A 6,000-nucleotide genomic window follows, 5' to 3' on the forward strand; every position below is an offset into this window, starting at 1 on the left:
TGCTCATTGGGTTTTGATTTTCTTTCAAATTACTTTTATAGTGTTTTATCTGAAATGCAAGTTTTTTGCTGTCTGATTATGTTTTGTTGACGATGCCATGCAGTATTTTGTGTACACATGGAAACCAAAAGCAAGCCTGCATTGATTTTAAAGATACAGCGATGCAGTTGTTTTTCCTCCCGTAAGACACTGACAATAAACACAACTGGGGCAGAAAATCACGTTGTGAAATGAATTGAGCTAAAAAGCTAATGTTTACAAGATAAGCACTACTTCGGTGACAGATGCAGTCTGTTTCAGAATAAACTATTGTTTTGTTGATTTCAGGAAACAACACGAATACACTTTTAATGCAAGTCAAATCATTGGACACCAGCATGATGAAGATCATACCTCATAGCACTATACTACACGTATTCACCAAATGCAAAACTAAAGCAGCACTAAGCACCAAAACCCACAGCAGGACAGAAAGGACGTTGTTAGTCCACGGGTCCACACAGTGTTTGGACACGTGTTCTCATTCAGATGAATGTATGAATGGGAAAGTGTGTCCAAACATGTTACTGGTAGTGTGTACCTGTGTCTGAAAGCTCTGAATCGGCTTCTTTATTTGTTCACCTACTTGCTTATTGTTGAAAGAAAAGGTATGCAACATCCCCCAATGGAATAAAGTGGCTTTCTGTGTTCATTTTCTCTAACGTGAGCTTCATCTTCTTGTTTCAGCTGTCTCACTCTGTTTTCTACACCACCTTCTGTTCCACCAACCAACTACAGGACTGTCTCAGAACATTACAATATTGTGATGAAGTTCTTTATTTTCTGTAATGCAATTAAAAAAACTAAAATGTCATACATTCTGGATTCATTACAAATCAACTGAAATATTGCAAGCCTTTTATTATTTTAATATTGCTGTTTATGGTTTACAGTTTAAGATTAAGATTCCCAGAATATTCTAATTTTTTTAGATAGGATATTTGAGTTTTCTTAAGCTGTAAGCCATGATCAGCAATATTACAATAATAAAAGGCTTGCAATATTTCAGTTGATTTGTAATGAATCCAGAATGTATGACATTTTTGCATTACAGAAAATAAATGACTTTATCACAATATTCTAATTTTCTGAGACAGTCCTGTATTCACTTTCCCCCCAACTGGAAATCTCCTCTTTAGACTCCCCGTGTTTCTCCGTGTTTCTCCTATCTGCCAGCTTCATCTCCAGCATCCTGTTTCCAATCATGTACTAAGATGAGAATGTTTGTGTCCAGACCATCTCAGCCAAGCCTCTCTTACTTTATCTTCATGTTGTCCAACCGAGGCTGATCCTCTCATGTTCTACTTCCTAATCTTTCCATCCTTGTCAGTCCCCTAGAAAATCTCAACATCTTTAACTCTGGTACCTCCAGCTTTGGTTTCTTATAGACTTTAAACGCTGCTGCCATCTCCAAGCCATAAAGAACCGCTGGTCTCACTAGCACTGTGTAAATGTTGCCTTATACTCCTGCTACTCCTCCACCACAGATAATCATTCTCAATGACTACGTTTACATGCAGTCAAAATGCGGGTTATTGCTAATATTCCGGTTACTGAAACATTCAGAATATTCCGTTTCCATGGTAATTAATCATTTGGGATATCTGGATCAAACCAGCGACGCACGGAGAACATCATGACGCAATTCCCATCATTTCTGCTTCTTCTTCCTGTATCCAAATTCAAAACAAATGCTGCTTCAACTTTTCTCTCACCTTCTTGTAAATCTTCTATCCCGGTACTTTCTACCGTCTACAAATGCAGAAATGTTCATATCCTTCATTACATTTATGAAGTGATTAGTCTCCTCCTGGTCTTGGTTTCTCCGTGTTTATAAGAACTTCCTGGACTCAAAAGACCAGGATTCCTTGTGAACAGAGCATGTGCAGAAAACAGATTCCTGTTCCGTTTGATGGGAATATTCCGTTTGGTGTTTACATGACCCAATATTCAGGTTTTAAAAGGAGTAACCCAGGGCTCATATTGGGGTTTTTAAAAACCAGAATATGAGCAAATTCCGGTTATTCAAAGGGGTTATTGGTGTTTACATGGCCGTGCAAAACCGGGTTATTGCCAATATTCGGGTTTTAAAAGAGTTATTGATGCATGGAAACGCAGTCAATGTTTTTCAGCGTTCTCTCCACCCTGTCTGTAGTCTCTTTTTCACATATTTTACATTCCTCATTGCTCTGCACTGTTGAGCCCAGGTATTCAAACTCCTGCTTCATCTTCATATGGCGCTTTTCCACTAGTACCTACTCGTCTCGCCTCCACTCGCCCTCGTTTGTTTTCAACACCCAGATCAGAAGTAGGAGGTTGGAGAAGCTGCTGTGACGTATTTGATTGTGTATCTAAACGAAGAAGACACCAACACTAAAGATGTAGAACCTGGAGGAGATGATAGATGTGCTGCTGGGTCTGTGGCTTGTGTCTGATATCAAGTTAAAACATGAGAGTGAGAGAAGGTTCAAGTAGCGATGCTTTTTTAAAATTTAGTTTGTCTCCGTGCTGCTGAAAAGTCAGCTGGAGCCGTGAGCAGCTATGAAGTGACAGAGTTCCTGGTAGATCTGGTCGTTCCTTATCACCGTCTAGATCCCTTTTTAATTCTCTCCTCAGCACCAGGTTTATGAACATCTGACCCTCAGAGTTGGATCATGAAACAGACTTTTGCTGCCGTTGCTGGTGGAATAAAATGAAGCCACAAGCCGCTCTTGCGCTGATTCCCGCTCCCTGATTCAGACGTCTGACTCCAACCCCCCGACCAATCAGTGGCCTGTATTGTGATGATGTCACATACAGCTGACTCAGCAGATTAGAACCTCGGCAGAGTAGATACAGAAAAAGTATCAACTCAGCACGCCTCCACCCCTAGTGGAGAAGCACAAACCGGGGCGAGGCGAGGCGAGTCGCGCTGAGTAGGTACTAGTGTAAAAGCACCAACACTTGCTCTCCTTGCATCCTTGCTTCCCTGTTATTAAACAAGGCAATCCAGTCCCATTCCTCCTTGTGACTTCTATATTTCCAAAGGTACGTCACCAATAGCAACTGCCTTTCTGTTCTCCATCCTCTTCACACTTCCTTCACACCGATCCTAGCATTTCCTGGACTAAAAGGTGATGCATCTTCTCCAAAGTGCCCTCTTGCCCTCTAACTCTCCTCATCTGTAAGCGTACTGCTATCTCTGTCCTTCATCCCCCTAACCAGCAGCACATCCTCCCATTTTGATCTTCCTCTCTTTCCTCAGCGTCTCATACGGCTCGTCTTAAGTCTTCTGTTTACCACCTCTCTCTTGGTATGGCATTGTACTTCTGACTTTGTTTATCTCGCTCGCTGTCCCACTTCTGCTTCACCAACCTTTTCTGTTTATCCTCTTGAACCTCCTCATTGCACCTCTGCATCTCCTTATTTTACTTTCTTTGTCAAAGTGACACACCAAACCCTCGTCCTACCTGTGCTGAGGTTGCCCAGCATCCGGCAGTTTCTCCAGTACCACTCATAAAAATCTGCTTTTTTGAGCAATCTAACATTAAACCTAAAACGATGCTGTGGAATGACCTAAAGAAAGCAGTTTAAACAAGATGCCTACAACTGTGTCTAAAGCTGTTATTTAAAGAGGAATTTCCCAGCATTCCTTGAAGCGAGTAACTGCAGGCGCTTCACTAACTTTCTCTTCCAGCACTTTGAATCTTTAATGGTTGTATTGAGTAAAGCCACAGCAAATGATGATTATGTGAAATGATTTGTCTATTATAGTGGCTTATGTGAAGCTCAAATTACATTTAATGGAAAATGAATGTCAAAAACCACTTTATTCTAAGGGGAACAAATATATTTAGTTTGCTATTTAAATGTTTATCTATTTGCTTATTATTTATTAAACACATTTGTGCTATATATATATATATATGAGCATATACTGATTATCTGCACTTTTATTTGTGTGTGCGTCTGTATGTGTTTTTCTTTTTCACAGATTCCCTCTTTATTTTGAAGGCATCAGGGATCAGTGACAGCGCTATCTCAAAACATCCACATTGATTATAACCTTTCTTACATGCAGTTTCATTTCCTTCTGTCAGTGCATCGTTATTTCAAGCCTGTGGAGAACTGAGTTTTTAATATTTTGCTATTATGGTGCTTACAAGAGTTAATAGTGCTTCTTCTTCTGCCTCTACAAACTGAAAATTTGAAGGTCTTCTGTTATCTGACCTCCTTCTGAATGTATTTAATCAGTAACCCTATTCTCTTTAGGGCTGTGCAAATATAGTTGTTCCATGTTGTTGCAACGGCTCTATTTCAGCAACTAACTGTATGTAAGCATGTTTGAACTATTTGGGCACAACGTGTTCCAAGTGGCCTTGCAAAGATTCAGTTTCATAAATGTCCTAACATCATTTTTCTTGGCAGTGTTTCCAATATTTTACCGACAGAAAGTACACAACGTTGGACCAAATAAAAAAAAAAACTGCAAAATATGAAGTATGTGTATCTTCCAGATGACATAGAAGTTATCTCACCTAATTTCCAATTCCAGAGACAAGATGAACTGGCGAACTCTGTTGAATTACATCCCAGAAATCTAAAGTGTGTTCAGCCATTGTTTACAGTATGCTATTTGTGTCATTATTGTGTGTACATGGAGAAGTGGACGTAAATGCAAATAAATTGTGGAACCATGTGAAAATAAAGGTTTCTTCATGTGTCACACCCCCACGGTCCAAAATATGAGAGTGATGCTTCAATCCTGCAAAACCTTCCTTGGCTAGTTGACTTTTGAGCCTTGTTTAATTGTAACTACTGCAAAATCTGAAGCAGAACCTAGAGCATATAAAGAGTTGACGAGAATTATCCTGCTTTGGAATCAGATTCGCAATTTGATAGTCCCAGGATGACCGTATCTTGCAAGGGAAATTTAAATGAAATCTTTGTCTCATCTAATTCATTTAATAAGACTGTCACATTTGCTTAAGAAAAGTCTGAATTAAAATGCTTGTGTCGTGACCACTCAGTCTCTGGTAAAGACATGTGCTAATATTGTCATGTCCAATTCATCTCATTTGAACATCTTTCAAGGCATATTTGGAGCTTTTACGGATGATTGCTAACAGAGTGACAATTCCAATTTTTCATTTTAATTTATTGAGTTAGTCTGCATGTGAAAGCTGTGACATTGTAATAATGTAGCATTCTGACATTTGTTACAGAATGGAAGCATGATTAATGTTTTGCAGGAACAATGTATAATCTTTCAAAAGGCGTGAATGTTTATTATCATTTTTCACTAATTCATGTGCTGATGTGCACTTCAGAAAATGAAAGGATTACAGATTTCATCACTGCTGGTGAAAATAAATTATAATCACTTGACTAGAATATTTCTTCTGTATATTTATACCTATGGTGAAATGATCAATTACCACTCTTTATGGACATGTCTGAAGTTTTGTTAGTGGTAGTGTACCGGCCCCCTGCTGGTCCTTATCTAGAGTTTCTGTCGACTGTTGAACTGAATTTTCAGATTTCCTATCTGGTTTATTGATCAGTACAGATAAATTCATCATAGTGAATCACATAATGGGTATCTCACAAAAGTAAACAAACCGACGCACTGTTTTAATCATACCCTCGATCTCGTTCTCACCTACGGTGTTGAACCCTACGGTGATAATCTGTTGGTGTCGCCTGTAAACTCTTATCCGACCACTATTTAATAACGTTTGAATTTAATATTGGCGATGTTGAAGTGCAAAATAGGAGGTATTATTTTAGCAGATGTTTGTCTGATGAAGTTATTGTTAAATTTAGGGAGGCCATTGCTCATCTTACGACAGTGGAAAATAGTGAAGTAGTCGAGGCCAGTGACCTGGGTTCTACCTCTGCAGATGTTGATTTCCTTGTTAGTAACACTGCTGATTTGCTGCATGTTGAAACAAAACGTGCGTAAAATGGAAAGGAAGTGGT

This window comes from Cololabis saira, chromosome 6 (assembly GCF_033807715.1).
Source record: "Cololabis saira isolate AMF1-May2022 chromosome 6, fColSai1.1, whole genome shotgun sequence".
Lineage (NCBI taxonomy): Eukaryota > Metazoa > Chordata > Actinopteri > Beloniformes > Belonidae > Cololabis > Cololabis saira.